Source organism: Colias philodice, chromosome 28, assembly GCF_061535455.1.
Source record: "Colias philodice isolate Cphi_HAF_F1 chromosome 28, ilColPhil1 Martin Lab GWU primary, whole genome shotgun sequence".
Classification (NCBI taxonomy): Eukaryota; Metazoa; Arthropoda; class Insecta; order Lepidoptera; family Pieridae; genus Colias; species Colias philodice.
In genome coordinates, this window is record NC_143113.1 from 5,915,498 (window position 1) to 5,938,938 (window position 23,441).

At 33.2% G+C, this 23,441-nt stretch overlaps 1 protein-coding gene across 1 annotated transcript in view; it reads right to left on the bottom strand.

The window, feature by feature from the left end:
* Positions 1 to 23,441, bottom strand: part of fra (neogenin protein frazzled) — a 92,887-nt gene that overhangs the window by 68,722 nt on the left and 724 nt on the right. The gene's annotated exons all lie outside the window — the stretch shown is intronic.

Genomic DNA, 23,441 nt, shown 5'->3' on the forward strand with positions numbered 1-23,441 from the left:
TATATAAACGCGAAACTTTACGATATTACATTTATTTTCACTGGCGGCTTGCCCCGGCTTTGTCCGAGTTATAAGAAAATAACCCATTGTTCTCGATAATAAGTAGTTTACATGTTAGTGAACTTAGCAGATCATTTTTAGCAGATCAAAAAAAAATGTGAGTTCTTAACGCGTGCAGTTGAGTTCTACAGTTCCTGATACTTTTTAGAAATAGTTCTGGCGTTTTTACCTTAAAAAACGACATTTGAATTAATGATCTGCCAACTTCCCGTAGCAGATCATTTTTAGCAGATCAAAAAAAAATTTGAGTTCTTATCGCGTGCAGTTGAGTTCTACAGTTCCTGATACTTTTTAGAAATAGTTCTGGCGTTTTTACCTTAACAAACGACATTTGAAAAAACCCGACCTGGACCCGGCTTAACGTGATGCTAAGACGTAATGCTACGACGTGATGCTACGACGTGATGCTACGGCGTGATGCTACGACGTGATGCTACGGCGTGATGCTACGCTGTGATGCTACGCTGTGATGCTACGGCGTAATGCTACGGCATGTGTTACGGCGTGATGCTACGGTGTGATGCTACGGCATGATGCTACGGCGTGATGCTACGGCGTGATGCTACGGCGCGATGCTACGGCATGATGCTACGGCATGATGCTACGGCATGAAGCTACGGCATGATACTACGGCGTGATGCTACGGCATGGTGCTACGGCGTGATGAAATATGACATAAATAAATTTTCTAGTGTTTCATTTTACGCGAGTATTTCTAAAAAGTATCAGGAACTGTAGAACTCAACTGCACGCGATAAGAACTCACATTTTTTTTGATCTGCTAAAAATGATCTGCTACGGGAAGTTGGCAGATTATTTTTTCAAATGTCGTTTTTTAAGGTAAAAACGCCAGAACTATTTCTAAAAAGTATCAGGAACTGTAGAACTCAACTGCACGCGATAAGAACTCACATTTTTTTTTGATCTGCTAAAAATGATCTGCTAAGTTCACTAACATGTACACTATATTTGATTCTTGTGTACCCAGGAAGAAGCGTAAGAATTCAAGCTGCAGACGCTACCCAGTTTGGTTTTCCAATGATATTATTAAAGAGATTAAGATCAAATCTGAATTGCATGCAGTGTGGAAGCGTTCTAAGTCCTGCGAAAGTTACACACATTTTTCGAATCATAGAGCGCAGTTAAAAATTCGAATAGAAACTGCCTACATAAACTATATGAAAGCAATCGAGGACAACATTAAAGTGGCCCCACGTAAGTTTTGGCAGCACATTTCGAATCTCAGATCGAAGGGAGGCTTTGAGCCTACCGTTTCCTATATGAGTTCAACTTTCTCGGGACCTGCGGCTGCTGAGGCTTTTGCTAATTACTTCGCTAGTGTATTTTTGCCAGATTCTCCGACCTTGAATGTTGATGAGTGTAATATATCGGATAGCTCATCTAATAGTAATTACATAAACATAAAAAATATCACCACCGATGATGTCGTCACTGGTATTAACAAGTTGAAGCTCAGTAGCGCTGCGGGACCTGATTGTCTTCCTCCTGCTTTTATCAAAGGAGCTAGAGATTTCCTTTCTGTACCATTATGTCATATTTTCAACCTTGGCCTCAAGTCGGGTGTCTACCCAGCAACATGGAAGCTGTCTAGAGTTATACCCATCCCTAAGAGCTCAAACAAATTACTAGTTGAAGAGTATCGACCAATAGCTATTCTATCCTCAGCTGCTAAAATCTTCGAAAGCATCCTACATAAATATATTTACATGCAGGTGAATAAGTATCTGTGTAATGAACAGCATGGATTCAGGACCATGAGATCGGTTGATACAAATTGAATGACTCTTGTCGAATATATTTCGGTTCGACTCGATCGAGGGCGTCAAGTTGATGTACTTTACTTTGACTTCCAGAAGGCCTTTGATAGAGTGAACAATGACATATTGTTGGCGAAGCTCTGTGCTATAGGTTTTTCCCCGGGACTTCTTCGGCTGCTGGCGGATTATTTGCGTGACCGACAACAGTTCGTCAGACTCGGTCTGTATGAATCTAAACCCTACCACACGCGTTCAGGAGTTAGTCAAGGTTCCATACTGGGGCCTCTCTTATTTATGATCATGGTAAACGACCTACCTAGAGTGGTATCTCATGCTAGGAGTCTTCTTTACGCTGATGATTTCAAATTGTATTTGGAAATCGGGTCTGAGTTAGATTGCTTAGCTCTTCAACATGACATCGATGCTATTTATGAGTGGAGCATTAGAAACAAATTGGAATTTAACATAGAGAAATGCTTTGTGATGACCTTCGGTCGGATGAGGCACCCGATACACTTTGATTACAAGATCAAAAATACATCCATTAAAAGAAGCACTGTAATTAAGGACTTGGGTGTCACATTTGATCGCGGGCTCACATTTCACGATCATGTGGCTATGTTGGCAAAGGAATCTTTTAGACGGCTTGGGTTTGTCCTTCGGAATGTGCGTGATTTTCGAACCGGACGCGCCATAGGGCTTGTATATGGAGCCCTGGTCCGCAGCAAGTTGGAGGCTAGTTCTTGTGTATGGAACACACACGAGGGAAAATATACCCTGATGCTCGAAAAAAATCCAAAAGGCTTTCCTTCGGTTCCTGTTCAAGCATCAATTTGGGTACTATCCCTATTTATATCCGACAATGTTTTTGCTAGGCTGTCTTGGGTACAACTCATTGGAGACACGTAGGAAATACAATCAATTAGCCTTTGTCTGCAAGATTCTGCGTGGCAAAATTGACGCTATTGATTTGAGTGATGAGGTGTGTAAATTATTTGTGCCTGATAATTACTGTCGAGCGCGCAAGCATGTGCTCTTTGCTATACCGCCGGCTCACACTACAGCCCGAGCCTTATCACCAATTCCACGCGCTCTCACTGCGCTCAATGCTCTCCTCAATAACCACCCCGAATGCGATCTGTTCGCGGATGGATGGGGCTCGTTGTTGTCGGCGTGCTTGAGCTTTTCTGAAAAGTTTTGAATGGTTTTTGTTTTTAATACTAGCAATCAATTTATCATATTTATTGCTGGTGTTGGGAACAGAAACCATTCATTGTATTAATTCATTATATATTAATTTATTGTTTTTCTTTTTATATGTAATTTGTAATTTGATTTAATTTAATTTTATTTTTTGTAATATAATTTATGTAATTTTTTATAATTAATGTAATTGGTGCAATACCGTTTTAATTATAATAATAAATAATTTGGAAAATCCAAAAGTGCACGCCTCATAATTTTTTTTTAATAAATATTTATTAATTATTATTTTTGTTTATTTAATAACAATTAAACCACATCGAATCAGACCCTGAAAAATGAAAGGGTTCTATTCCTGAGCATACTCAAGCGTAAGAGAAAAAAAAAGACTCGATTAGTAAAGTATTTCGGTCGCTATCGTGTTAACAAGAAAAAGGATCCGCACATACAGACACACGGACGTCCAAGACAGAACTTTTTTAAACTGTTTTTTAACTAGTTCAAATAACAAAAATGACATCAAAAATATCATGAACGTTAAAAATAGTGTTTTCTATACATATAATAAAATCGTAGGAAAGTCAAAACTGTACATTGAATATTTTTTTAAAAGAATACTTGATCCATGATCTATAATCGATATAGAAGCCAAAAATATAGTTTTTAGAATTTTTGTCTGTTTGTCGGTTTGTCTGTTTGTCTGTTTGTCTGTATGTATTTCCGGGCTAATCTCAGAAAGTACTGCATAGATTTACTTCAAATTTTGCATGAATATTCCTAAGAGGTCGGGTGAGGATAGTTTAAACATATTATCATGATATCACCTTCGCGGGAGGAGCTGTGAACCTTTATTTTTCTTACATATTCCGTGTACTACGACAGCGTACAATCTAAAGACTCATGTTTAAATGTTGGTTTCGAGTAAGCCATGCTATTATCTAGCTTTACAAAATAAAAACTATGTCATTTACGTAATTTGGGCAGAGAAACAGTTTAATGAATTTAGTAGTATAAAGACAAATTTGAAACAGCGCCATCTATGAGATTTCGTAAAAATCAAATCAATTTACATGTTATCACTACTGAACAACTGTTGAAAATTAATAATTTAAATATAATCATGTTATTTATTTAACTCTTTAACCCATATCTTCCCTTCCCTATAAGGTGCGCTTATATTTCGTGTGAATATACTACATTTTTAAAAGTGAGGGTAGATGTTTATTATTTTAAGTCAAACTAGACACCATTACAATTAATCTAATATTGAATGTGTTCATTGGTTACATTTTTAATCTTCGTGTTTTATAAATTTATAAAGAATAGAAAAAATTCGATCACGAGGCGGGACTCGAACCCACATAATTTCGTGATCGAATGTTTCTATTCTTTATAAATTTATTATTTATAAATTTATATTTATAAAGCATTTGAATAAATAAATAAATAAATAAAATTAAAATAAATGTCATAAAACCAAAAATATCAAATTCAATCTTCGTGTTTTGTGAATTTTCACCATGCGTTCCCACAAAAGGTAAGTTGTTACTTTTATAGGTATTTATTTTTATAATGATAGCAATTCATGTTTTTTATTGGTTTTATAATGGTTTTATATTACACTTTTAGAATGAAATAATAAAATGATGAATTCTTTTTGACTTTTACAAGATTTTGAGGTGCGTTGGGAACAGTAGTTTGTTGATAAAATTTTATTTGTAAGTAGCTTTTTTTATTGATTTACAATTATTAACGTTTGATTTTTTATTTACAGATTCAATGTTCATAAAATTATATCGCCTTTGGAAGACTATTTCTGCTGACAATTTTACAACACCACTTGAAAATTGATGATTTGATGATGAAGATAGTGGCAGCAAGGATTAAGTGGAAATTAGTAATCCGCTTCGTCAATTTTTGACTGAAGTTAATGTCCAACGTATGGTTCAATCATTGGAAGTATCTCGGGTAATTTTGGAGGATATTTTTCAGGAAGGAGAGGAGGGGCAGCCAACCACATATCAAACTACTACGTTTTAGTACCGAAAAAAATGTTATTGCCAAATGAAACATAAATTTTGCACTCACAACTGTACAAGTTATGATTTTTATTCTGACTTTGCTGTTATCTGATTATAATATTTATCGTTATGGCTATCGAGGTACCGACCGTACTGGGATGAGAGTACATGATATTATACCTACTCATCATCCAGGATTGCTTAGAGCATTTTCACACTGAAAAAGATGTTTTCTTTGAATCGTAGTTGCTTCATTTATTTATTTTTAATCATTTTACATAATATGTTTTATATTTGCCCATTTTCATTATATTTTATAAATAAAATGGAACCAACATAACTTTGTTGTGTAGATATCATTTCTCTATTAATAATCCGTAGGCATATTTTCCGAGCACCCCATTTAAGGTGCGGTCCTGAAATTATAAAAAGTTAATGTATACTTTTGCCTAATATAAGCTCAAGATCAGTTTTAGATAAAAATAACAAAAAGAACTTATTTATTAAAATTTAGTAGATAAAAGAAATTATGTTACGATTTTATAAGAAAACACAGTATATTTATTAGGCGGCGGTGATCTCTTCCAGGCAAAAGATATTCATCAGCTCAATAAAATTGAATAGTTGTTGTTAGTTATTCTTTAAATTCACTGATTGTAATGAGCATTTCCGCATGCAAGTTGTATCGTAGTTTAGATATATCATAGTTTTGACACATTACAGTTCCAACAAAACCCTCAAATTTTTGAGCAGAGTTGAGCAAGATAATTTAAAAAATGTGCTGTGTTAAGTATTATAGAAAAGGTTAGTTCGTTGATAATTATCATTTCTTCATCATTTACATGGGTGTTGTTAAATGTTAGTAAAAATAAACTTTGACTGTTAATACTTTTGTTCAGTATTTACCTGTATGATTATTGCTTGGTAATTAATATGTATATTTTCATGTCGTATAGCTAATTATAAACATAAGTGTGATGTGAAACTAGCTGGATTTATTTTTACACACTCACAGCCATATATTTTATATTAAAATAGTGTAAATCATAATATTTTTTCACAATTAAAAATATTTCCTTTTTTCTGATGGTGTTGGCATCGAATTAAACCGCGCTGTCGTTTCGTTCACTAAAAGTGATGTTATGAGGACCGAATATGTAGCCGCCTCAACTTACGGAAACGAGAGTAACCTGCGTTGTCTGTTAGTTATTGTATAGTCGAATTTAACGTTACATGGAAATTGGAATCTAAATATATTATGTATACTTAGGTATATTAAATCTGTATATGAAATATATTTCCTAAATAACTATCACGGGGTGATTAGGGATCGACACTGATGCCAAAGAAGCAAACAGTAAAATTTTTGTCCGTATAACCGGTATAGAAACAAAAACTACTCGACGGATTTAAACGAAACTTGGTACAATTATTTTTCATATTCCTGAGCAGAGCAGTAACTCCATTTTTAAGCTTTCGTCGCGTGTGCAACCTTAATGGTTAAAGCTACACAGAAATCATGTATGAAAGAAATGTTCTCCTTATTATATAAAAAATATCTCCCGACATCATAAATGTCTATCTTTTATGGTTGACTCACAATAACACGTGTAACTTCCGATAGCTTAGGAGTTCGAAGCTTTCTGATTATATTTGTCTATAACACTCTCAGTCCGTTTTAACTCAATTTTTATTTTCATGCATCAGTGCCACCTAAAAAATCTTTATCTCGAAATTCGAGCAAAGCTAAGAAAATGAGAAATAAGAGTTCTCAAGAATCGTTAGAGGTATACTCTAGGCCGAAAACAACACGTGTTATGCCGAGAACCTGAAACCGCTTCACAACGAGAATTGCGGCTCACAGCTGACCGCGAACGGCATGTACTATCCCGTGAGACCGAAACCTTCACTGAGAGGGTATAACGTCTCACAGCTGATCACGGCCGTCACATTTTATCTCGAGAATCTGAAACTTTTACTCAATATGAAGACCGTTTGACAAATGATAGGGTGCACCATAATATTATTCGATCTCTTGAAGATGAACATGAGCATAAGCAATGACTAGAGTAGGGACGCGAATATTACAATTAATTGAGACAAAAACGATTATTAAGTTTGTTTAATGAAAGATTAAGAATTGAAACTATTCGGTCTCTGGAAACGGACGAATAGCGAGAGGCCCCTCTTACTGCAGACAGATTTCGCATAGTCTTAATGACTTAGAGGTAAACATAGAAGATCAATCTACGAATTCGGTGGTGGGGTCCGACAAATATAAAAGTGGGTTTTCTTATAACCTCACAATTGATTACAGATCATCTTCTGTATAGGCGATATTAACGTAGTATGTTATTTTTGTAATGCTTTAAAGTGGAGTAAGGAGTCGGCTTTCGTTTGAAGATACACCGGAACCTTTGAAATCACTACTTTTAGAGGAACATGACGTGCAATCTAAACAGTTCTTAGACAATATTCGCTCTTATAGTAGTGCGTTTCAAATGATCCTTTGGTGCTCAACAGTTATCAGAAGGTCCTTTCATGCTTACTTTTAAGATACAAGGTCAAGTTTACCATTTGATAGGATCCCTTTTGCCTGAAGGCCAACCTAAGTTTCTTTAAATATATTTTGTATTCGACTACAACGAATAGTCGAATACAAGAATTATCAATATTTCTCGAATTTAAAACTGAACTCATTTCACAATTTTAGAACATGTTTCATCAGGTTAATTCGTATGTATGCAGTTTTAAATCGACATTAGAAGCTTTTCCTCAAGATGGTGATATTAATATAAGATTGTTATAAATGCCGATAGACGGACGTCTATCGGCACTCAGGAACTCCCTGGGCGTGTATAACGCCCAGGCCACAGTATTACAATTTTTCGCATATTTTCGCATAGCAAAGGAGGGGAACTCGCGGGGGGTCAAGTGACGCGGGCCACGTACCATTAACATGCTTAGTTTGTGGTACCGAGCGCGAAAGAAAGTCATCGTGTTTTTGTTTTGTTACTATGTAAACTAACGTAATTTAATACTTAGGTACATATTCTATAACGGTGCGCTCAAACTGTTAATCTACATTTAATTTAGATTATTATTTGAAATACTAAGTAATGTAGAATTTAAATCACATTCCTTCATGTTTTCCTCAGATTTTCAATTTTCTCCGATTTTAAGATTTTCAGAGTGTTCAATTTTAATGTAGTTAAATTTTATAAGAGACAATTAAGAACATTCAAAAATAAAGTGTCACGTATTTTTTTTAAACGACGAATGACCTAAAACGACGTAATCGCGGACGAAGTCGCGGGCAACAGCTAGTTTCTTAATATGTGTGTGTATGTATTATCTTACAAGTGCAATGTATGATACATAAAGACATTTTAAGTTTGAAAAATCAGATGTTTTGCGCGAAGTGACAGTAGTACCCACCTCAACGCTTCGCTTATGAGGCGTGCAATAAATAAATAAATAAATAAGAACTCACATTTTTTTTCTTTTGATCTACTAAAAATTATCTACTACGGGAAGTTGGCAGATAATTTTTTCAAATGTCGTTTGTTAAGGTAAAAACGCCAGAACTATTTCTAAAAAGTATCATGAACTGTAGAGCTCAACTGCACGCGATAAGAACTCACATTTTTTTTTTGATCTGCTAAAAATGATCTGCTAAGTTCACTAACATGTAGTTTACTACCTATTTTTATATGGAAAATTATTAAAATTGATAAAAAAAGTTAAAAATCTTATCCTATTCATAACATTAGTTAGAAAATAGATAGAAAGCATACAAACGACAACGAGCGAACGACCGGGCTCAGAGGCGTGCCATGACTGCAGTGGACAATTAATGTAGGCTGATTGTGATGATGATGATGATGATGTCTTAAAAGCCATGCCTAGTAGGTAACTATTTAGTAATGGGTACAGGCCCATACTCAAAACTCAAACTCAAACATTTTATTTATTCAATTAGACTTCTTCTAGAAGCACTTTTGAAACGTCATTAGGTACATATTTTTAACATTTACCACCGATTCGGAAAGCAGTATCAGTACAGAGAAGAACCGGCAAGAAACTCCATAGTTGCTCTTTTTAATCATGTCAGTTTTACAATTTAATTTTACAAAATACAAACATACTAAGATATTAACTTTCAATAACCCGTGTGAAACCGGGGCAAATAACTAGTCAACACTGACAGGTGAAATTACGTCATACGATACGTACATTAGCTTGACCACATGTCTCGGTATCGCATTACCGGCTGCACCGGGAGTAGTGATGTTTCCTTTGATTTATAGACGCGTCAATTGAAACGTGGATTACGAAATTTTTGTGTAGATTTTTTTTCGTCTTGTGTCGATGATTATAATGTGGGTTGTTTAATTTATTAGGTATATGGTAATTGGTAATACTAAAATATTTGATTAATGAAATTATCCAGATTAAAGAGATAGAAGAGAATCGTATTGTACACGAAAAAACTTAGGTCTAGGTAAAATAAAATATTTTTAAACAAAAACGTTTTTTGAACAACCTATCTATTTTAGAAACAATTTTCGTTAAGGTAGGTACCTACTTATAATGCCTATTAACAAAAAATATTATACCTAATAGGAATAGGTTACGTAGCTAAAGAAAATTATATTCTGGCATAACGAAATCAATGACTCAACCCACAATGATGGATATCTCTCAATCCGTGTTGTTCGATGAAATATTGTCGCGCCGTACTGTGTGTGACAAAGACGGATTGTCCACACTTTATGACGTTATTGTGTTAGATTTATTTCGATGTCAACTAAAATACTATAGAATGATTTGATTTTCTGTTTATTTGTAACTGTTTAGCCCAAAAAATCGTAGACCGATTTTGAAAGTTCTTTTTCTTTTAGAAAGCTGTTTATTTAGCGATTATTTAGCAACCTATTGGATAAGATTTTAGCTATCTATACAATATTAATCAGACGATTTCTTCATTTTTCTTTAGACAGAGGGATAGACTGTCGATCACAAAATCGTATTGAAAATGGTACATCCTTTAGTTACCACACTACGAACAAATACACATAAAACGAAATCGTTGCATTGAAAGGTAATCTAATTAATACCTTAATTATGTATAATTAATATTACAACCAAACTACGTAAATCGTTTATATTTTTAACAAAACAACATACTTTCAGACACATCTGTTCCACAACAAAATCATAACATACCTAACCAAATAGTAAATTCATCATGTTGAAAGGATCTACTCGATCGCCTGACATCCATCAATAGAGACACAGCACGTGCTGTGGTGTGAGGTGATAGTTATAGCGTGGGAGTACAATACATTAAATATTAATACAATAATTTATTCAACTACCTTATTTTATTCTTTTTTGATGTGAAACATCTATAGGCTCACTTGTAAACCGAATTGTTGACGTGGCGACGCTTGCCATGGCGACGGGTCGCCACGCTATACACATCTTTTTGTATCGCAATCAATAAAATTAACTTTAACTAATTCCTATTATAATCGTGCAAAATGGTGAAGATGGATTGATGTATCGTTTAGGGGGCGTCCATAAATTACGTGATGGCTTTTTTTAATTTTCTATATGTGAACGAATTTCGAAGAAACTTGGCAGTGATTTAGCTTATACATTTGCCTGTGGATTCATCCGCGGTTGAAACCGCGCGACGCAGCTGGCAATATCATCATAAATAATAACTAAGAAGACACCTTTCATTTCTACATATGTACCTATAATAAAAACGGCTAAACCAATTTTGCTGCTAATTTAATGAATATCATCATAATATTTCTCAAACCGCGCACACTACCACCAACCCAAAACTAAATTTAACCAACATCTGCACTAATTCAACCAAAGACGTTCCTTTACATCAATTTCTATACAACCAAAAACCTCCCTTATCTTAACGAAATAAGACACAAAATACCATACATTAATGTCACCTGATGGCAGATAACTTATTTGACGCATGTATTTTTGTTTCTCATTAAATTGGCCGTGCAATGAATTTAGAAATACATTTATATTGTTTTCTTTTGTTTATTTTTAACCGACTTCGAGGAAAGAGTTGAAATTTTTTCTTTTCATATTTCGTATCCAGCACAATTATTATAATATGGAGGAACTAAGAAATTAAAAAACTTAATTTTAAGGGGGCGCATAAAGCAAAATAACCAATCTTCTATTAGATGATACGTGTAATATGCAAGACCAAATCTAAAAAATAAAATATATATCAAACTAGATGATATGTTCAACGATTCTGTTTAATCAAAAAATATTAAAATTTACTCGATAAAAAAAAATCACCAAGTTAGCTCTAATTTTCACACTTTTACGTTTTCTACTTGACATGGTAATACTTATTATGATTTTTTTTTCATAAACAATTATATTAAAACATTTGCAAGATATTTGTCAGAGCATTTTGAGTAATTACTTTTAGTTTTGGTTTTATCTGCGATAAACCACTTTTGGCGCTCTTTTTTTCTCGAGATAAACGTTTGATTTTGTCACGATAAAAGTGGTGACTTGGTGATTTTTTTTTTATCGAGTAAATTTTAATATTTTATGTTTTTGATTAAACAGAATCGTTGAACATATCATCTAGTTTGATATATATTTTATTTTTTAGATTTGGTCTTGCATATTACACGTATCATCTAATAGAAGATTGGTTATTTTGCTTTATGCGCCCCCTTAATAGGTTCAACCGTTTCTACCTATATGTAGTATGTACACAGGCAAACATACAGATTCTGTAGTTAAACTTGTAGCAATAATTTTAGTTGTCTATTTAGTCCGCCTATCGAATATGATACCTACATACAAAAAATACGAAAACTCATTTTATAGTTAAACGTTTTTTCACAAAAAAACTACTACGAAATTTAAATGAACACAACCAGACAAAGCCAGCTACAACGGCTTGTATTATAAAACAAAAAACTTAACAAAAGCTCTTCAACTTGAGCACTATGCTAACGGTGTATGCTAAGTAATGCTAAGTGACGCTAAGTGACACAATATAGCTGTATCTTTTAATATTTTTGAGAAATTTTCTGAATCATTGCACTTTGCACTTTTTTTAAATTCGATGGTGTAGTGATAAGTGACTAATGTGCCAAAAGTGGGTTCGATTTTTACAGGTGTAAAAAATTAGTTAGTGAAGTTTTGTTTTCTTTCTGATGTTTGGCTTGATATTCATAAATTTTAATATGCAATACAAATAAATAAAATAAAGAAAAAATATACCGGCCGAATTGTAAACCTCCTCCTTTTTTTGAAGTCGGTTTAAAATAACTTTATTAAGAAAAACTGAGGCCACCCACAAACAATCAATTTATTTTCTTTTACTCCCATCTTCCATCAAAATAAAACAATAAAGTAAACAATACCTTAAAATACGAGCAAATCCACAGTCTCCGTTTGTATACTAATTTCATTAAATATTACCATTTATATTAAAGATTGATCCTTTGTAACCAAGATAGCGTTGATGCAAGTTAAATTGAGTTCTACAACCTTGTAAATAACTATTAATTTGCGATGGCTGCATCAATTCTTGAACGTAAATTGTGTATGATACAAGTTATGAGCGATAGCGATTTTATGAATATTCATAAGTTTTAAATTCAATATCTCGGTCTGTTATTATATTTTTTAGTATAATTTCTAAATTTTTATCACCAAGGCAAAGAAAAATCTCTTCTTTTTTTGAAGTCGGTTAATAAACGGAATTACGCTTTCAGGCATTTCCCATCATTGATTGGAGCAATGTAATGTGTGATGTGCATAATTTTTTTTAATAACCAAGTATTCACACGCTCGAAACCCTAAATTTTATTTATTTAAACGAATCAACCTTAACGAACGCCTTAACCTCCGCTCTACATCAAAGGTTATGTGAAAATGAAACTAATGCAACATCATAAATATAAGTAGAAATGACATATAGGTATATATTATTACCTTTGACCGCAAAGCCCGATTAGCATCAGGAAATAACTCGCTTTACGACATCGGAAATCTATTGTCAAAACTGTATCATTTTAACGACAATAGAGTCCACTCTAGCGTTACTCTAGCTATGTGTGTGTGTATGATTCTCTCTTGAAAAAAGTAAGAATAAATAAAAGAGCATAAAAAGTTATAGTTATGCAGTGTTTTACAAGTGCTTAATAAAACGTGAGATTATAATCTTACCAGCGTAAAAATCTATGAATTAATTAAAATATCTGAGACAGTAGTATAAAATTAGCAAATAACTGTGATGCTATGAAAAGAAATTCGTCAATATAGGGAGGTACCTACTTTTGGCTGAAAATTTTCTCTGGATTCTTTATCTGGACATTAAAAACAATAAATACAAAGGTTTTCTGTTTAAAAATGACTATAAATAGTGTAGATTTTACACTGTTTAGATTTTTATATAGTTAGTACACTGCAGATAGAAAAAGTTCCACCGTAAATGATGTCTGCAGCCCCATAAAAATACATCAAGTATTTAAGTTAGGGAGGGAACCGTTTCCTACCTACTTAGGGTTGCTTGCAATTGACGAAAAGTCCACTGAGGTAAATTGATGATCTCCTTGGTTATATTATGTTGAGGTAAGTCCAATTAAATGGTATAAATTAAAAAAGAAACGAGTAGCAGAATATGAAAAAAGAGACAGATATGGCTATCATGAATAACTTAGGGCCGATTTTTCAATGCTTGGATAAAACTTATTCGTCGAATAATGTATAAAACTATCATTTAAAAAACGTATTCTAATTGCGCGTATTTGACAGTTTACGTGACATTTTAATATTATCGTGTAATACTTTATTGGACGGATAAGTTTTATCCAAGCATTGAAAAATCGGAACTTAATTTCATAACATTTGTAATAGACAGTTATCTTGATTTATTGCACGCCTCATAAGCGAAGCGTTGAGGTGGGTACTACTGTCACTTCGCGCAAAACATCTGATTTTTCAAACTTAAAATGTCTTTATGTATCATACATTGCACTTGTAAGATAATACATACACACACATATTAAGAAAAAACACTATTTTTAACGTTCATGATATTTTTGATGTCATTTTTGTTATTTAAACTAGTTAAAAAACAGTTTAAAAAAGTTCTGTCTTGGACGTCCGTGTGTCTGTATGTGCGGATCCTTTTTCTTGTTAACACGATAGCGACCGAAATACTTTACTAATCGAGTCTTTTTTTTTCTCTTACGCTTGAGTATGCTCAGGAATAGAACCCTTTCATTTTTCAGGGTCTGATTCGATGTGGTTTAATTGTTATTAAATAAACAAAAATAATAATTAATAAATATTTATTAAAAAAAAATTATGAGGCGTGCACTTTTGGATTTTCCAAATTTTTTTATATTACCATACACATAATAAAGTACCTACCTACTTTCACAAACATTTTCAAATAAGTCACAGTAAATACAAATAGTACTTATCGATATCTACCTCTGAACCAATGAAAATATTCAATAAAAACCATTTCATCACTCCATTCCTTTCAATCGACACAAAAAATTACATTGATAAATCCCCAAACACTATGAAAACAGAAAAGAAACCCATTAACTCCCTAAAAGCCTACAAGAGGGTGAAACTGTCGAAATTTTCCTCAAAACAAGCCGCCATTTGCAACGTGAGTTGGTTAACACCAAAATGAATTCTAAATTGAAGCGAATTTCATCCAATTTACTTAAAAACTATTGTAAATTTACAACGAAAGTGAACTGCCTACCGAAAACATTTTTAGAGTGCAACTCTTTTTTAAATGGGCTCGAGAAAATGTTTTTATATTTTACAAAGAGGCCATTCCAGTTTAAATTCAGTAAAAAAACCTCTAGATACATATAAAAACTTACTCAATAAATAAATATATTATGTAGATAATTCCAAATCGATCCAACGTTTCTTACGCCAGAAAACTACATCTTCACAATTTACATCTATTCGAATACAATATAAAAATACTCCAATAAATACGCTATGTATCTCTTTCGATTATATTAAAGCATATAAAACCATAACCTCTTTTGCACAGTCGGTTAAACCGAAATCATTCCAACCCTGCACGTTGCGTCAACGTGACGGGGTTGCCAATACAAATACTAAATTTCCGCTTATTTCCACGCTTCTCGAAACTTCCAGGCATTTAAACATAATTATACACGTTCAATATTATTATAGGAGTACAAAAACATGTATAAAAAATCTATTGAAACTAATCAAATAGGGGCAAGCGGCTATTATCTGTGCTATAAGTATTATAATTTATAACCTATACAATATAAATACTCATTCTAGACACTATAATTATTAATTATATGTATCTATGTTAGTAGTTATGTTAATATTAGTATAGACAAAGCTGAAGACATTGTTTAGTTGAATCAGATCTATTGTTTTTTTTTTTCATATTCGAATTTTATTTATTATCTGTAAGTACATAGTAAAATTGTAAGCATGTTATATAGTCTGTTTATCCAGGTAATAAGCTGTATACGCTACGAGCAGTTTAGCTTCTATGTCAAATGTAAAATTGAGTTCTACCAACAAAAACTTCACCTGTATAATCTTCTCTTATATATAAAAATGAATCGCAAAATGTGTTGGTAAGCGCATAACTCGAGAACGACTGAACCGATTTCGATAATTCTTTTTTTATTATATTCCTTGAAGTACGAGGATGGTTCTTATGTAGAGAAAACGTAAACATGTACCACGGGCGAAGCCGGGGCGGACCGCTAGTTCTTCTTCTTATATATAAAAATGAATCGCAAAATGTGTTGGTAAGCGAATAACTCGAGAACGGCTGAACCGATTTCGATAATTCTTTTTTTATTATATTCCTTGAAGTACGAGGATGGTTCTTATGTAGAGAAAACGTAAACATGTACCACGGGCGAAGCCGGGGCGGACCGCTAGTATTATATAGATTTATTACTAGTACAAATTATTATCAAAATAATAGGTCAAGATAAACGTTCACCGGCCAATTACCGGTTAAAAATGAATTGTGAATTTATAATTACGGAGGGTAACTCGAGATTTTGCTAATTGAATATGTCGGGGGATAAACGGAAACGTGCACTAGGGATGTGCTGTTACGATTCGTTTTATCGACGTTTGAAAATGGTATTTTATAATTTAACTTTACTAGCACTTGAATGATTGAAAATTTTATTTTTATCAAGAAAAAACGTCAATACTGGAATCTGAAAAAAACTTTCCATGTATTTAGGTTTCTACGGCAGTAAAACTAGAGCACGAATGTATCCGTTTTGTCATAATTTGCATGTATTTTAACACCTAGAGCTCTTAATTAATTAAGATTTATATTCAACTTTTAAATATTTTATTGGTTTTGGTTTAATTCTTACAAATAGTATAGGTACATGGCGGATCAAAACTACAACTTGATTCCAATTTTAACGTAATCTACAACTTTTTTCCCAATTACTAACTTAAAAATATCGATTAGATAATACGAAGCACATCACTACAGCAGATATTCGTAAGAAACCCAATGGAACATACACGCTTTAAGGGATTAAACATACTTTGATGTTTTTCTGCGAGGGTGCGTCTGCTTTGTGTTATTAATTATTAAAATGTACAATTAGAATGTCTTAGAATATTATTTAATCACTTAGATAGTAATGTTTAAGATATAAATCAAGAAGTAGAGTTTATTGCCCAAAGACGTAATTGTGGACGTAATATTTTAGCTTGGTAACATTCGTCGAGTAGCTTTTTCGAACAATAATCGCATTTTTTTATCTTGCAAGGTGAAGGTAGGTCAGTAAATAGGCAAATTTAACTTTGATTGTTTCTTGATGAAACCGGACCTACTATGTTAAATTAACTTTTATAAATTTTTAAATTTTAAACTTATTTTATTTTCTAAAAACTCCAAGTGACAACCCTAGCTAGTTTTTCATTACAGGTTCGATAACACCCGAAGGTGGGTCACACACAAAGGGCCTTATGCCCCAAAAACCAAGCACTCATTACTGTACAATCGCAAGTTGCGTTCAAAACTAGCTTTTTAAAGTGTCGTTTCCCTTATTCCGTGTTTTATGTTGTCTAGGATGAATTAGGGTTGTCAACAAGAACTTAATAACTTTAACTATACTTTTGTGGAGCCATTATTTAAGAGAAGAAGAAGAAGAAGAAGAACTATACTTTTTAATGACGTATCCTTTAATAGCTAAATCCTACTAATATTAAAAATGCGAAAGTTTGTGCGGATGGATGTAATGTATGTTTGTTACTCTTTTACGTAAAAATTACTGGACGGATTTGGATGAAACTTTACAGGAATATAGGTTATACATCAGAACAACAGATGAGGTGAAACACTTGCTTTTGCACAGCTAACTATTATGAATCATTCACAGCATTCTTGGTAAAACTTTAAATTAGATCCATCTTATGATTTACTAGCAGTCCGCCCCGGCTTCGCCCGTGGTACATATTTCGCAATAAAAGGTAGCCTATGTTCTTTCTCAGGGTCTAAAGGTTATCTGTGCCAAATTTCATCAAAATCGCTCCAGTAGTTTATGCGTGAAAACCATACATACATACATACATCCTTACAAACTTTCGCCGTAATAATATATATATTAGATGACAGCCACATTTTTGAAAACCCGGGTGAACCCGGGGCAATCTGCTATTATTATTATCCCAGTTTCGTATCCCATAAGGGCAGAATCATATCTATATAATATATCAATCATACCACATTCCTGTTTTCTTTTATGAGACATACCGTCCCCTGCGACGTTACGTGACGTGGAATATAAGTTGAGCATTTTCTGTTATATTTTAACGGTTTTTTTTTTCAATTTGAAGGGATAAGTGACAGTATATAAATTTTAGCTGATATTTTATGTGTACGAAAATTTGTTGAGTTATGTTAGTAGGTTCCAATCAATTTATTTTACAATTTTGAATGAGTTCATTCTAAACGAATATAAAGCATATTAGTATAGAAACATAAAGGATGTTAATATCTTTGAGTATATTTTTTATCTGAACTATTCTACCTTCATCACCTTAAGAAGAGAATTTCCAACAGTCCTTTAATAATATTTACCTCCCTAACTCGCTAGTATGTCGATAATTTCCTTTTTAAAATACTTTGACAACACAATAAGTGCGGGCAAAGCCACGTGCGGAAACCTAGCATACAATAAGTCTCTATAACCTAGTATATTATTATTAGTCTGTGCTATAACTTATAAAACTAAGTTGTACATTGAAATTCAATCAAGTAATCAGAGTAAAAGCTAAGCCTGCCATAAAAAGCTTATGCATTCCATCTCGCTCGAACGCGTGGGTGCGAGAGAGACGGCTGTTATAACAAAGTTGCCAACTTTGTAGGGTAATTACAATATTGTAGGAATAAATACGTTTTCATATATGAGTATATGTTTTGTAAATATAATACGACTTTTGTATTGTTTATACCTACAGCTAAATTAAAATTCATAATCTTAATTTATAGCTGTATTTTTGAATTAGTTACGTAACACTCAAAAAAAATTTTGTTTGTCTGTATGCATGTCCGGGCTAAACTCAAAAAGTACTGCATGGTTTTAGTTCAAATTTCGAATATTACTAACAGGTCTGGTCGACATATAGGCTACCTATATACTAATCATCACGCTAAGACCAATTAGAGCAGAGCAATGCGGATAAATACGCGGGGCACAGCTAGTGTAATAATAAATATCCAAAATGATGATCACAACATACAACACAAGCAAACCCGCGTGTAGATAACTAGTTTCACACAAAAATATAGACACACAGACAGACCGTTCAAACGTAAATACTTGCGGGAAATCCAAGTCGATAACTATACTTATTTATCATTCAGTAGGTACTTATAACTCATGCACGCGATGTCACTATTCAACCTTAGTGCTAATAATACAAATCCTATGGACAGGATTACATTACTATTCTCTATAATATAAAAATGAATCGCAAAATGTGTTGGTAAGCGCATAACTCGAGAACGGCTGAACCGATTTCGATAATTCTTTTTTTATTATATTCCTTGAAGTACGAGGATGGTTTTTATGTAGAGAAAACGTAAATATGTACCACGGGCGAAGCCGGGGCGGACCGCTAGTTTCAATATAAAAATCGTATCATCTTGTCTTTTTGCGATGACCAAGTTAACTAATTCCAACGTTACGTCATTTGACTTATACTATTAACATGATTTTATTTTTGTATTTGTCACCTGTATGCGCTAAGTGTTTGTATGTTAGTAATTAGTATGTAACCAATTCCTTTTTTTAACTAGATTTTGACTATTTTTGACTATCTTTAAACGAACAGATGTAATCAAAACGTTGTACACTTATCAAGGATCGATGACAACAACAATTTCTTGAATTAAGCGCTCTAAGCTCTTAAAACTGTACAAATTTTATCTTTACAATATAAACTTCAACGTTAAATAAACGTCAACCTATATTATATTACTAAAATAGTTATATAAATCTTTTTGCTACAATTATAAAAAACCACCATTTCCCAAAATTCCGCTCCCGTATAAAACACGAGTAAAACCGGGTGTTACGTCAAAGCTCGCAATAGTCGAAGCTTATCTGACAAGCTTTCTAAAGTTCACTTGCCCACGTACTATAGGGACTGTATACATCCGCCCTAATTCACTTATACTATTCTACTAATATTTTAAATGCAAAAGTTTGTGAGGATGGACGTTACATACACGTCGTGTTTGTTACTCTTTCACGCAAATACTACGGAACGGATTACAAATTGAATAATCACAATTTTTATTCCGGAAATCCCATGGGAACGGGAACTATGCGGGTTTTTCTTTGAAAACGTGGGCGAAGCCGCGGGCGGAAAGCTAGTCTACTACAATATTACAAATGAGGAGGAGGATATAGGTATGTGTTTGTTACTCTTTCGAGAAAAAACAACTCAACGGATTTTGATGTTACTTGGCAAAGATATAGCTTATGTGCCAGAATAATACATGAGCTTTAAACAAGTGTTTTTGTTCATAATTCATGCAACTTGCGAAAAGCGTCAGCTAGAAATGCGACGAAGTCTATATACATAGTATAGAATGCTCTATTTAAATTATTTTACGACAAAATGAAAGGTTTTGTACAGACAAGAGACAAATAGAAGAAGATTCATTTCAAAATCTAAACTATAAGATGCAGTTCCATAACAGCTTTATCAATTCATTCGAATAAATTCAGCAGTTTAACATATTATTACCTATAAGTAGACCGTAGAACTAAATAAACGTATTACATCATCAAAGCTAAAACTACACACGTGACATAACTGAAACCGCACTTAGTCAGCGTAATAACCTAGAACCTTACAAGGCTATATCTCGGTTATGAATAAATATCATGTTTTAATACTTATAATATTATTGCCATAATACAGACCTATCTTTATCATTTAATTTAATTAACAGATTCAATTAGTTTATTTCATGTTGTCTATATGAATGCGTGTATTGAAAACATTGACTAAATCTTCATTGTTACTAACAATTTCTAAATAGCATCTAATGGCCGTTCCCAATATTCAAACTACGGTTGTAGATAGACAGCTATCTCCGATAGCTAGTAAGGTTCTATCTATCGTAAGATAGATACGATATTGGAAACGGCCATTACTGGCTGACAGCTGTCAAAACGTTATTGGGACGCTCAAATAGATAAATTCAAAGAGAAAAATATACCGCTAGTAGCAGTTAGTCCTCCAGACGATAGATAGCGATCAGAGATAGGTTAGCTTATCGCTAGTAAGCTTATTGGGACGCCAAAACAAAAGATAGATAGCATTTTCTATCTTTAGTAGGGTCAAACCGAAGATAGATACGATATTGGGAACGGCCCTTAGTAAAACAGTTACGTCATTAGTATTAAATTTTAAAGCAACTTACGTAGCATGTTTTACAACAAAACTTATGCCATGAAATAATCATACCCATGTATCGTACCTACGTAGTACATTAGAATGCTAAAAAAATGCTCTTTCGTCCCTCGAGATTTCAAATACTTTTTATAATTTCCGCACGAAGCCATACCAAAAGGATGCGAGGCATTTAACTAACTACGAGCGTAAATCTGTATACGTACAGATTTATTTCCCCATACATGTATGTATGTATGTATATTTCTTTCGCAGGCTCTGTAGCGGAAACGGCTTCATGAATTTTAACTTGAGAGGTGTCATTAGATTATTTTTAAATATGAAAGGCTTGACTTATATTTTGTACCCAAATCTATATATATAAAACTCAAAGGTGACTGATATAGTGATCTATCAACGCACAGCCCAAACCACTGGACATATCGGGCTGAAATTTGGCATGCAGGTAGATGTTAGGACGTAGGCATCCGCTAAGAAAGGATTTCCCGAAATTCTTGCGGGAACGGGGAAAAACGGGGATGCACGTACAAAGTCGTGGGCGGAAGCTAGTTATGTATATATTTACAATTGCAATCAGGATATTTTTGAAAATGTCAGTTATTCCACTGTTCCACATTCATACCAAGTTCTGTCTTATATAAAATTGTTTTCATTTAATTTAAATAGCAAATTTCTATCATTAAAGTATAATATATAAATTAATTATAGAGTTATTGTCTTAATATGCTAAATGACATTTTCTATATCACGTTACACCGTTACACGTGTAGTAATACGTTTGCTAACGGCGAGTCCCGTTTGCCACTATTGCAATTTTTGTCTCTGTATTCGATTATTAAGATTTTTTCACATAGTGGCAAATATTTCTATTACTGAGTAATCTGTGCTTATATCCAACGTATCTTTCTATCCGCGCGTATCTTCACAACTAACAACCGTGCGACTATACCCGTATAGATGTATCTAGTCCCCACTCCCACACATAATGCACTTTTGTTTCTGCATTCCCGTTGACGTTTTATTCCTCTATTATCTTTAGAGTTGTTTTAACGAGTGCAAAGATATGTTTGTTTTAACGTATTTTTATGTGACAGCATTTAGTACTTTTACCGCGGTGGTCTGCGTGTAGATTCCATTTTACAACTACGTAAAAATGGTTTAAAATTTACAATTTACATATTTAATACATATTTATATATTCGTGGGAATCGAATTTTCGTCTTCATTAAGTGGATAAATGCACCATAGTATTGATAGTAACATTTTTAGATAGGTACCTTCTTGTATGAAATTAATTATTTAATATCCCAATAGCCACTAGCTGCAAAAATAATAGAAATAATGTAATCATTTGTTTATGTAATTTTTACCGGCGACCTCATTTGATGTCGTACCTATGAAATAAATTATTGGCAAAATAACAAACCGATATTCCCACAAGGCTTCTAAAATATTACGACAAGTAATTTTAATAATTTTCCCGGCTTCCAAGAATAAGGTTTTTTCTGGTAAAGAAACCTCTACAATATATCATGTTCCACAGCCTTTAAGTTTTTTGCGGGTAAAAAACTTGATATGTGTACTTCCGCAGTATTTTATTAACCTGATTTTTTTATTGGAAAATATTATTCGTAATTTATTTTTAAATAACAACGTGTAACATTTCAGAATAGGTAGAACGAACGAACGTGGCTGAAAACCTAGGTAATTTGATGTAGGTAACATAGAAAACCAAATTAATTTTATAAATTTCGTTGCTATAGGTTACTAGGTAGGAAGGTATGTAATTAATTTAAGACTAGCTATGCGTCCCGACTTCGCCTAAGTTACCCTGTCGAAGATTGGTCGTACGGCGCGGGCGTACCAACTCAGTAAATCAGTAATGTTGGTACTTGGTGCATGTACAACACAATTGCTGAAGATCATCACATGAATAAATGCATAGTTTACGATTCTATGAAGGACATACAGACAAACATTATTTTATATATAGAATACTTAATTCCTTTTCTCATTCATTCGTCAGTTTATTTTAACATCTACGATTAAAAACTGGTTTAATTATAAATAAAACGGGAACAGAAAACTTGTACGTGTAATACTGATAATCGCTACAAATAAATACCTAATACCTATTACGATTTGTTCACTCACATAAATTAAAACAATTATGTTATTTTCTTACAAATCTATTGTTGCATTATATTAGTCCAAAACCTTCTGAAAAAGAAACAAAATATTGATAAAGAAAAATAAATAAACCATCGAAAAATCCGCGTAATAATAATATAATAATTAATATTCACAATACGCTACGAGCATTTTTCAAACACCAGAATTTCCTACAAGAAACACAGTGTTCCAA